The sequence below is a fragment of the Amblyomma mixtum genome, chromosome 9, assembly GCF_055824585.1.
Source record: "Amblyomma mixtum isolate Tamu chromosome 9, ASM5582458v1, whole genome shotgun sequence".
NCBI classification, from domain to species: domain Eukaryota; kingdom Metazoa; phylum Arthropoda; class Arachnida; order Ixodida; family Ixodidae; genus Amblyomma; species Amblyomma mixtum.
In genome coordinates, this window is record NC_143020.1 from 76,939,961 (window position 1) to 76,952,595 (window position 12,635).

Below are 12,635 nucleotides of genomic sequence, written 5' to 3' on the forward strand. Positions count from 1 at the left end.
TGGAATGTTTTGCTCCATAGGACGCTGTTTCCCGCTCGCCGATTGAGCCACTCGCCGCTGGCTTCTTTAACCGTCTAGATTGCCTCGGCTGTGAGATTACAGCCATGAAATTGTGCTGGAGGAGCCGGGTAACGATCCCAGCTAAAAGCGGCACAGCTGCAACTGGAGCCTGGATGTAGTCGTCGCCTTGAGGACCGGAACCGCTGACCGGCACCCTGCAACCTGCCGTAGAGCCCTCCGCAGCACGACGTGACGCTGCGATCCAAGGTGCAGACCGGCCTGTGGTCACAGTGAACGGTTCTTCGCAGCACTATCGGGAGCCTCGCAGTTTCGCCGGAGCAGCAGGCGAGGTCGTCGATGAGTGGTTGAGCAATTACCAAATGAGGAGCCGCTATAACCGGTGGGACGCCGCCTCCCAGCTTGCCAACGCGGTTTTCTATCTGACGCATACTGCTTTGGTCTGGCTGGAGAACCATGACTCCCTCACCACCTGGGACTACTTCGTCGCCGAATTTCGACAGTATTTTGGCGACTGCTTCACGCGCCGGAAGCGGACTGAACAAACGCTTACACACATGGCTCAGTTACCACGTGAAACTTTCACGACCTACGTGGAGGAAGTCCTCAAGTTATGCAGCACAATGAATGCTCGCATGACCGTAGACGATAAAGTAGGACATCTTCTCAAGGGCACTGCAGAATACATCTACACTTTTCTGATCCCTAAAGATCACGTGCGAGCCGCCTCAGACGTAATTCGACACGTCCGCGCTTTCGAGACATTGAAGACTGGTCGTATAACTACTAATTGGAGCGGCTGGCTAGAGTCGCAAACTAAGCCAGCGTTGACGAGCGCTTACGGTTCTCTCATCGACAATTGGACACACAGTTCGCAAGAAACTTCCGCGATTGGAGCCCCATGCACGGTGCACACCATCCATACCGTCTGACGTTGCCGTTTATCAAGGGTGTCCTTCCGTAGTACCCTCGATGCCCGGGCTGGGTTCCGTAAATACTGCACACATTGGCGCCGGCCCCGATGGCCTAACGTCCAGGTTTGGAGGCTCTTGTCGTCCCTCTCAATCCTACCCACGCTGGTTTCAAATTCAACTACTTTCCGGAATACGAACATCGTTCACGACTACCTGCACGATCTTTCCGGCGGCCAGCCAGAAGGCCTGAAGGCGCTTTTAGGTACTCAGCGCCTCCTGCCTCGCCAGAATTTGCTAGTGAGCAAGGTCTTCGTCGTGCCCATCCCGTGTGCCACCGCTGCGGCATCGAGGGGCACATCGTTTGCTACTGCCGCCGCCGTCCAGCTCCTCGATACGTGTGGGCCACCCATCCTCCTCCGCCAGGTAACCGATCTTACGACTCTCCCTGGCAATGGCGCTCGACGTCGAGCGACTATCCCCTGCCCCACGAACAACACAGCCACTCTGCCGTTTCCGACCCAAGTTTCTCACCACCGCCTTCCTGTTCTGCGCGCCGTTCCTCGTCCCCACGGAGACGTTCCCCATTGCCTTCGCCGAGGAATCGGCGCGGCCCCTGGAGGTGAGGCTGCTGGAGACTGTGCGCTGCGTATGGATATCAGTTCATCCGTTGTCATGCTGAAAAACACGGTTTATATGCTCGTGGACAGTGTGCCCACAACGGCCTTTGTGAATACGGCTACAACTATCTCTATTATGACTTTGTCGATCAAGAACATGCTAGGCTGAAAAGTTATGATCCTTTGGGACCGCAATGTTAACTTTCATGTCGCGGCAGTGAGTTGGGCCCTCTGTGGATATGCAGTGCTGAGGTGTACCCGGCGGAACCGTTTTTACAACGATGTTTGCAGTGCTTCCGAGATGCACGCATGATGTGATCCAAGATATTGAGTTGTTGCTAATGTGTGGCCCAACTGACCACAGTAGCTCTGGGCAACTCTGCGTTTACGGTTTCCTTCCATCTGGACTCTTCGAGGAGCTGACGACTAGAGAAGATGTGTTTTGCGCACCCGAGAATACGAATGTGCCCCCGCTTTTATAATGTGCGTCCCAGTTTTACGCCCCAGGCGTGCTTCCAATACCTTCGACGCCACAGTGGCGCCTGCATATTGTAACTGCGCCAAGAAAGTCAGTCTGATTCTGCATATCCGCTGGCATCTTGAACCGGCTAGGACGCCTCGGCAGGAGATTGCAGCTGTAGCAATACAGCGCAGCACGCATATGGTCACAAGGTCGTTTCAGCCATGAAGTGAACAGGGGCACTTAGAGAAAACAGCATTTTTTGTGCCTCACCCCGCATTCTGCTGGATATCACGTTCTTGGAAGGTTCTTTTCGAGTCCGGCCTGCAGTGCGTAGGTGAGTTGAGCGCACATTTGCCCTTTGTTCCCCTCCCCAAATATAGGGTAGCCTACTGGGCATCACATGGTTAACCTCCCTTAACCTCCCTGCCTTTCCGTCTATTTCTCTCTCTCTCTCTCTCTCTGTGCTGCTCGCCCAGGCTGTCATTTCCTTAAGAGATCGCCCTTGCGGTAGGCTGGGCTAAGGACAAAAAGGCAGTTACACGACGCGAAGACACAAAAAAGAGCGAGCCTCCGGCATGCGCATTATGACTGCGCATGCACTGCTCTTTTCTTGTATTTTCCGGGCTGTACCGCAGCTAAAAGCAGATGAAAGGAAAGTTAGCTGGTGGGCTGTGTCCTACTCATTTGTGACAGTATTTTGAATGGATTGTAATACTTGCTGAGTTCATATACCACTGGAAGAGTTCATACTGCTATACTACTTGAAGCAACTGGCCACATGCTAGTTCTGCTGAACTTGCGGTAGATGCCAAAGCATGCATTTCCCGAATAAGTAGGCTTCCACGAACCGAGCACTTCCTGTAACATTCTAGTTCACGAAGTAATTTTTTACTGAGACGCACACTCCTGGAAAAACAGAAATGTCACATTGGACTGCTTTGTGGTCCCAAGTTGAAAAATTGTGATGGACACAATCTGCAGCTGGCCATTGGTTAGTACGGTGCTACCAGTGGAAAACATTTTTCCCATTCCAAAATTGCGGAACATTCCGGTTCCTGTCGTCGTAATCGCAGTCTTATCTGCCAAATGTAGTATTTATCTGCCAAATGTAGTATTTAGGCTCTCAATCATGCGGTGCAATTATACCCCTAGGTTACTTAAGAGTACAGAGAAATGTCATGGAGAAATCCAATGTTACTATTTGATAGCCTGATCATTAGCATAATTCCGTGCACTAAAACACAGTCATCTACAAAAAAAATACCTGTGCCTTCAACTGCTGGTTTATTAACCCAAATATCTATATTATTACCCATGCAAGTAACAATATGTCGCCACTGACGCGTTCGCTTTTCCTTGGAATCAGAACAATTAACTCCACAAGTCGTCGGCCATTTTCTCTGCTCATGACGTGTCTTGCCTATGTCGCTCTATCATTTTTATTTCAGTAGCGTCATTACATTTTGATAATCCACTCCCCCTCTTCCTCTTTCTGAAATCTAAGCTCGGTTATTGTGCTTTGCATAAATAGCGGTGCAGTCTTCTCTGTACACATAAGGCAACTGTTATATCCTCAACACTTCAGAGGTAGCGGTATGCAGAGACCAATGGGGTAAGAGTTGCTGCCATATGCAATCCAGCCTATCTTTTTTTTGCGCTCTTTCAGTCGTATGGTCGGGATATGCGGTCATTACCTGTCTTCCTGATATGTATTTATTTAGCGCTACCAGTAAGTATCCTCTGTCTCTGAACTATTGGGGCCCTCCAAAACTGTAGAGCATTATTTAGCTTTTATCACGTTATTTTGAGGCCTCACATTTCTCTTCACTCTGCCCAGGTACTCACGCATGCTCAGTCACGTGAGTTATTTACCAAGGCAATGGGATACGAAACGTATGGCCTGCATTCTGTGTTAACTGCTGTCCGCTGCCACCACACCGGATGCCCTTAATCCTGTCTAATTGTATAAAATTCAAAATATTCATGTCACTGTCACTACAGACGAGATCGTCTCCTTATTGCGTGGAAGCGATGTAACTTTAGTTTGTTTCTGTGCTTTCGCATGCCTAACTAACTACTTGCCTATAGCCCGCTCGCTTGCTTCTCGCTCCACCAAGCAAAAATACTTACAGCTTCGCCAGATTTTTCGCAGTCTCATTTAAGAATGGAGGATATATCTGATCTGTGCCGGCAGCGGTGGCGAAATTCCAGCTGCAAGCACCTCCTCTGACCGTGGCCGCTGCGAAAAAACACCAGTAGTGTTAGGCATTAGAAGTGTTCACCTTTTCTTAGTGGCCAAAATTTCTTTTAAAATACCATTAAAGGTGGGAGGTTGCACTCAAAATTGATTTTCTGGCAGAAAATTTAATTCTTTACCTTTCATGTATGCGCAAACGTTCAGACATGGGTTGCAGAAAAATTATGTTTGCATTTTGACTAGTTTCGGGGTTACTGCAAGTTATTGAACTACTATGCTGGCATTGCGAAGCGGAAACTAAATTGCACTGGTTTCCGAAACTGGAAATGTTTCTTATCTATGAATATTATTCACCACTTTTTTTATGTATGCAACATTAACTGGCATTCTTAAGTGTGGTTATGTATTTATTACTTTTTTATAAACTTTTAAAGCGGCTCCGAGGTGGATGCTTGACGCTCCTCTGTGTTTGTTATTTACCTTCGTTTATGCTGTGTTTAAACGCTGTTGAAGTGGTAGAGTAGCGCGTTGCGACATCATGCGCTGAAATACAGGATTCGGGGCATACAGACTGTATGTCTTCAAGCATGGCTAAGTTCTGACGTCAGTAAAAGCGAAAACGAAAGTTTGCTGGGAGTAGACACACGACGCAGCATCCGTCCGCTCAGCCACCAGGCGCGAGTATTTCAGCGAGTGCCAAGAAGCTTGGGAACATCGCAAAAATGTGTAAAACATTGCTACCGGATTCTACACTGCAATGAAAAAGGATTGTTGGCATTGATATACTTTCTTCTGTGTTTTCCTTGCTGGCACGCCATGAATGCATGACTACAGCACTAGAAGGACGCTCTCAGCAATTGATTCGCTTTATCTGGGCTTTGGTGTGTGCAGAGTGTGGCTTTGAGTATTCATTTGACACATCCAAAAAAGGCAGTGCGTGCAAATGAGAACGATGTTCGACTGATATACGCCTTGCGCCAGTTAGGAAAAACGCATGGAGGTGCGTCAATCCTCTGGAAGGTGATGAACATGTCTCCCCTTTCGGATCATTCCGCCTACGACAAAATATCGCCACGGCTCTCAGAAGGGGCTTAAACAGTAGAGTCGTAGTCGATGGTTACTGTTTCTGTAGAAGTATTTCATGTGATGGGAAGCGATGAGTGCGATGTCGCAGGGAATGGGAAACGGCAGAAGCATCGACATTCTTGTTTTACTGGTTGTGTGCCATTTATTTCTTTTGACACAGGAAAAGTTATTGATGTCGAGGTACTTTTGTGCACATGCAAGGCCTGCGAAACTAAGAGCAATTTAAGCCGAAAAAATGTTTCCCTGTAGGAGTGAAAAGCAAATCACGCATCCTGCCGTGCAAGTCATAAAGGAAGGGAACTTAGTATAGAGACAGTTGGATCATAGAGCATATTTGAAATGTCACAAGCAACAGGAGGCTTGAAGTACCTGACTACCGACGACAGCTACATATACAGTTATGCCAACATTTATGCCGCTGCAGAGGATACCTATTGAGACAACAGCGTCAAGGAACTTCAATGAATTGGGCATGTCCAGAAGCTTGTTGGCTCCGATCTGAGAAAACTCAAGAATTCTGTGCATGGACTTGGCGGTAAACGAAAGTTAACGGCAAAGCTACTATGAGATTGCCATAAGATCTGGCGTGAGAAACCTTACGGCAATGAAAGAAGCAACCCTGGCCAGCCTCGTTCACAACAGTTCAACTGACGAGCTATCAATGCACGGCCTGTGCCCGCCAGGACTGAACACCTAGAGCGGGTGCAAACGGGTTGAATCACTTGGCCAAGGGGAGTACGTGTACAAAAGATGCCTTCAGAATAATGTGCTGAACAGAGTGAAAGCTGTGCACAGTGATCTCTGTTCAGACAAACTTCTGTCAAAGTGTGTACATGGCGAAACAGAAAATGCAAATGAGTGTTTCATTGGCCTTATATGGCGGTGGGCTCCCAAAGAAGTGTATGTAAGCTTCCCTACAATACTGCTCGCCTTGTATGATGCTGTGGCACGCTTCAGTGATGACAGTGTAAGCACCCTGACATCCTGAGGAAGGCTGGCACTGAACCAGGGTACTACACAACAAGAGCTTGCATTGCCAGAGACCGCCAGCAAATGGAGAAAGTTCAACGCAAATCAACCGACGGGACAAAACGGACTATAGGAAGAAACAACAGGCAGCGACGAGAACAAACAGAGGCTCCATTGCATATTAAGAGGGCCACAGCTATGAGCATGGTACATTTTAGACCCGTATATGTTTTTTTCATATATTTTACATGTTTTCAAATCTTTATTTACACCTTTCTGAAAAAACAAGGTTTTTACCCCACCTCATCTTACGCAAACTGTGGTAACTTTTTCCGAATGAATATTTTGAAATGAAATTTTGGCTACTAATCATTTCGGTTATAAATATGTTTGCACTGAATTTGAAGAATTAGAACGTATTGAGTTGATTTTAATTTGCCGGTCATTTTGAAATAAAGGTGGTGAAATTGAATATTATTTTTTCTTTGCCCAGTTTTTCAAAGATTATCTTCCGAATATTCATTATATTGCATTTATATTGGTTCATTCTACAGGTCGCACATTCAGCTACATAAGTGCTTAAGCTTTTACTCAATTTAGATTTGCAGTAATTATTTATCATTTCTGGCATAACTATAAGTTTTAACGTATATTTGAGGAAATTACTGCAAAAATTACTTGAACCAATTTTTGCAATATAAATGCACAGATAAATTGAATTTTAAGGCGAAAGCCTTTAATGTCTCATCGTTGTAAGCAGCAGTTGTCGACAGAAATGTCACGCTTTTCAATTGGTCGAAACGGTCGTGACGTCACAGTGCGCGAATTTCAAACGGGGCCAATTGTACTTTGGCTAGTAGCCATGCAACCAATTGAAGGGATCATGTTGTGATGCTTTAAGTAAGTGAGACTGAGCTTAGTTAATTGCTTAATTGCCCAATTAGCCTAACCTTTCCAGTCAGGCCATATAAATAAATAAACCCGAGTCCGAAATTGGTCGAGCTCGGGAATCGAACCGCGGTCTGCGGAGTGCGAGACGAGCATGCTATCCACTCCGTCATGCCAGCTCGATGGTTTGGAATGAACAAAGGCGCGTCTAATGAATACGGTGTCTTCGCTCACTCCCATCCTCCTCCCTTCCCTTCCGGCGAGGTTTAGGTGTCCACCGAGATACGAGAGACAGATACATTTCCTTTCCTCAAAAACCAATTTACCGTCGAGTGAGGCGTAGAACCGAATGGGCGATGGCGTTCTATGGACTCCCTGGCAGCGTTGCAAGACACTGACGCGTTCCACTTAGTGGCGGAGCTTAACATCTTAACCATACATCATTGACCGCACTTTAGGCCAGAAAAGTGCCCCCCTGAATTTTGACGGGTGTCCACCGAGATATGTGCGACCGTTACTGCGTAATTTCCTTTCCTCAAATACAATTTTTATCTTCTTCATTACGGCCCATCTTTGTCTTTCTTCTTTCACTCCCACCTCCTCCCTTCCTCTACGGTGCGATTCAGGTGTCCACCGAGATGACAGAGAATTACTGCGCATTTCGTTTCCTCAAAAAGCGTTGTGTTCAAAGGGAAACGCATCGCGTCGAACGGGTGGTGGCGTTCCATGGACTCCCTGGCAGCGCTACAACACGCTGTCGCGTTCCACTCCTAAAGGCGAAGCTTAATCGTCATTAATTAGCAGTTAATTAGTATGCAGGCATTAATCAGTAATTAACCATTAATTGGTGATTTGTCATCACTTAGTAATTAGTACACAATTACATGTGACGCCGCCAGTGCCACAGAAGCAGTCAAAGTGGTGCAGAAAATGCTTTCGCCTCTACGCACTTTAGACAGTCAAAGTGACACCTGAATTTTTTCCGCAGCTCGACGCGTTCGAGTATGCATTGCATGATAGGGATTCAGGAAAAACAGCGACTGAAATCTGCACTAGACAAAACTTTGCAAGGCGTGTTTCTGTTTTTTTAAAACGTGTCGGCGCTTAGCTGTATCGCCTTGCACACTTCAAGGCGCAATTTCGGAGGTAATCTTCACTTTTGAAGAGCGCCATTTAGGTGCACAGTGCCAAGCATCTGCGGTGCCGGCCAGATCAGGTGGCGGTAAAAGGAACACCAAGAGAAAGGGAGAGGAATAATAGAAAGGTCAGGTTCCCTCTGCTACCCCGCCCGTTCGGAGGCGAATATGGGAAGAGAAGCTGATTAATATATTACAGGATCCTTAGAGGATATTAGAGGATAGAGGAACAGGTGGCCACTGCTGCTAGAGTGTTTTCCCTCTATAAAAACCGCAATGTTTCAAGTCCTTCATCTGTATTTTCTTTCTTTAAAAGCATTCCAATAAAGGTTGCAAATGGTAGCATGTTATTTACTTCAATAAGCTGAATGCTGGCGTTCAACTAACGCTGCCATGTTGAGGAAGCAGTGAAGGTTTGTAGATTGTTCAGCACCAAGTTGCATGAATGGATTGGCGCGAATAATCATGCTGCGGAGCGACTACGCACATAAACAAACACAGACGTGCAGGCAAAGACATGCCGTTTAGCTTCGTACCTTGTGGTGGACAATCTCGGCACCTAAACTGGTGAAAAAAAAAATAATGTACTGACAGCAAAAACGATTCTGTAATGTTCAGTTCCAATTCGGTAGCTTCTCTATTGTATGGTTTGGATGCCCAGGCGTGGGGGGTGTGCAGAGCTGGCTGGTTTACATAAAGGTTTTGTTTTCCTTTGCATATTCTGACCACAGCAGATGTTTTTTACGCTGAATGGCTTTCGAAGTGGCCAATATCTCGCTATTTCTTATTACTAAACCTTCAGAAACAACCACATTTCGGTGCTACCTGCAGTTTCATTTCGACGACCACCATTTAAACGTATCTGATGGTTATGTTTTTCATAAAATACTTTGATAGTGCGTTCGATAAAGGCACTGCCCTGTTTCTATCTAAGTGCGTGCAACTGAGGTTTGCTTATGCCTGTCCTCGTATTCGCGGCTTTGAGCCTTTCGTTATTGAGGAATGCTCGTTACTCTTCACACTGTATTCTCTTATGTCGCTCATCACGGGAGAAATATTTGGTCTTGAAAATTGTGCACTCCTGTTCTATCGATATGGCTCCAGGCTTGTGAGCTTTGGTGTTTTTTGCAAGATCGTTTGTATCCTGTAAGACCTTGATAGTGTCCTGGCGAGTTCCTCCGCCTCTTACTTAGTTTACGCACTTTTTGATTATATTGCTTAGAACACCGTTCACTGAGCTACCCCAAGTTCATAGGCATTCGTTAAAAGAAATAGCTGTTCGGCAACCCGATCCTGACATCTACTTTCCACATAATGAAAAGTCGCTTATGCAGTTCTTCTGATTAGATTCTTCAGTTTGTTTTTAAATGTATTTTAACTCCAGACGTTAACAACCTTCTGTCTATATATTTCACTCTGCCTTGCACTTCTATGTCGAGCAAGATGGCGGAGGCAGCATTGCAGTTATTAATAAGATATATAATTTTTCGATATTTTTGCATAAACTGAGGTTTTCTGAAGGTATCACTGTGTGCAAAAATGGTACTCCTGAAATAGCTGGGGTGACGTACAAATTCTTTCTCTAAACAAAAACGTAAATCACTGACTCCCGCATTTTAGCCTTGCGTGCCAAGCTTTCATTTTCAACTGTTCGCTTATAATCGACTGACTTCAATAACCAGCATCAATGAACCATCTTGTGCTGATATGGAACGAGCCTGTTTTTCGGTTTTCTGCATGGTGGCCCTGGACCAGGCGCAAAGAGGCCGGAGTGAGCCAACTGCTCCTTTTAGCAAGAATTTCCGAACAAAAATATTCTTCTTCTATGATGAGATCTTATTCGCAGGGAATAAATTTGATACTTTCTTCATTAGCCTCTCTACAATGTCACTTTGTATTGCTCACTGCAATTGCCGTATTCGAACTGCTTTGCCTCTTTTATTCAGATGCATAGAGAACGCTACCAACTAAATACGTCACATTGACCATTGTTTCAGAATTACGAATAATTCGTTTAAATATTCTTAGCTTATACATACTGTAAAATAACTTGTTGTCTTTTGGGGCAAGGATATCTGGTCTGAAAAGAAAAAAAGCGATGCTGTTACGTGCTTCTGAGCTTGAAGTAATCGATGTGTCTCCCCTGAACGGTACATACATGCGCAGCAGGAAAAGAAGTGCGTCGACATCGCCTTGCTTCCAATATTTTCCATAATCATGAAAACCAGCCTGTATGCTCTTGACAGTTAAAGACGATGCGCTGCCCTTGAGGATACTGTAAATTAGCGTCTGCAACACATAAATAAAGCAAGCGTTTGTATTTGTTTATCTTCAGTCCTTTTCATTACAAAACACGACAACAAAAAGCATTGCGCGAAAGATTCACGGTCTAATATGCGAAATATATTTGTGCCCACGTCCTCGATGACATTAAAGAGTCAACATTAGGATGCCAATATGATAACATTATGATAACCTTGACTAATGCAAGAGGTCCTGTATATTTACGGAACATCTTTAAAGCCAAAGGAAATATTCGAGTGCTGGAATCAGGCCGTTCTTGCGGGCATTTTTTCAGCTAACGCGTTTTAGAAACTAGATACCCTTGAGCGTGTGCATGCGGTTAAAATCATTGGTTGAAAGCTTGCTTCCTTTTTTCACTCCACCACAATTGGCTATGCAGCCAGGGTTCTTGAACGACATATCTAGATGTCATTGAAGTTCATTTCGATTCACGGCGAAAATTTTATTGGAAATTATTGCGCTCAAAATAGCGGTACACTCTGCTTGCGAATGAGGAACTAAATAGAGAAATTATCGCTTCTGATGGAAATATTTATACGCGAATTTCAATAAAATTTTCAGGCAGTCCTTTGTAGAATAGGTGCGTTCGAGTCTATTCCTGTGCAAAACTGGTATGTTTCTGAGACTGAATGGTGTTGTGGGCGATAGCGGTGGGCGATATTATCTCCATCTACACACGACAACACCCCGACTGTGGTGTCATCTAGAGGGACTTCGCTGAAATTTCCTTCCGACGTTGGCCGAACCAAGGGCGCCAATAGAGGGCAATGGAATAACCTATGTACTATCACGACGGAAAGAAACGCGAACAGCGCGGCGCTAACGCGCTCCGCTGTTTGAATTAATTTTGAGGGTGCTTTTACCTGGGTGGTAAGAAAAAGACGTTACAGACGTTCTACATTCCATCACGAACAACTCTAGCATTTTTTCGGTACCGCCGAAGTAAAAGCATGTTTAAAATAAATGCTGACAGCGGAACGCCTAGGCTCCACTCTGTTCGCATTTCTTTCCATCGGGATACTAGGCGTTGAAACCGCCGTAGTCTGGGCATTATGATAAAGGTGAAAGTCCTTGAAAATGATAAACGGCACACCGCCAAATAGTGTGTAGTCTGCAAAAAAGGGCTACGTGTTCGTCACCGCTTTAGCACATAAAGTACACTTCAAGTTTTTTTTTTCAATCTGAAGCGAAGAGATCAGCAAATTATTTGTAACAGTAGCTTGGTTTGGGCTAGTTGGTAACAGTTCTTTGAAAACATAGCGCAAAAAGAACACGGACGACCGCCCACTTCTGTGTCGTCCGTGTCCTTTTTGCGCTCTGTTTTCTAAGAAAAAGTATTTGTTCTCTAGGTTACGCTATCGACGCAGCGATGGCCCTAATATCAGTCGCTTAAGATAAAATTGCTATAAGAAATCAAAAGCAATAAAGGAACCTATCATCAGCACCATTAAAAATGAATGCACGACACTTCAACTCCGCGGCGACCACCACAGCATGCACGGCTATCTTGCTATTAGCCTTCGTATGATATTCTCCTCTTCGTACCCTAAGATGTATTTACCCCACTTCTGCCATCGTTTCGCACCAGTCTCCTGAAAGAGAACTGCACAGAGCCTGAAACAGAAGAAAGACCTCACAAGCGATGAAGCAGTGTGCAGTACAGAAAGTCACGTAGTGACTGCTTGCACGCCTTCTTTCTTGTTTATTGCGTTTGTTCTATCTCGAGCTTGATATCAACTTTGCGAGGGTTCAATCGTCGTGGCTTTTTATAAGAGTTTACATAACAGAACTGGCGAGAAATTTCCTGCTTAAGGTAAATGCAGTTTAGGTGCTCTAATACGCTCGCCCTTATTTAGTTTTGTTCATTTTCGTTTAGTTTTTAAAAGCTCTAACATTTGAGTTGCAGGCATAAAATCCTGCCGTGTGTTCCTCGGCTTTCCCTTTGCGATAAGCCGCCTGAGCGGCTCGTTCCAATTCTAATCGTCGTTCTATCTGTTTGGCCGGTTCTGGAGCCAATTGTTCTCTCTCTCTTCTGCGCGTTAC

The 12,635-nt window shown here is 45.3% G+C and overlaps 1 pseudogene; it reads left to right on the top strand.

The window, feature by feature from the left end:
* Positions 1-1,383: 1,383 nt before the first annotated feature.
* LOC149329786 (uncharacterized) lies at positions 1,384-6,449 on the top strand (annotated as a pseudogene).
* The last annotated feature ends 6,186 nt before the right edge of the window (positions 6,450-12,635 follow it).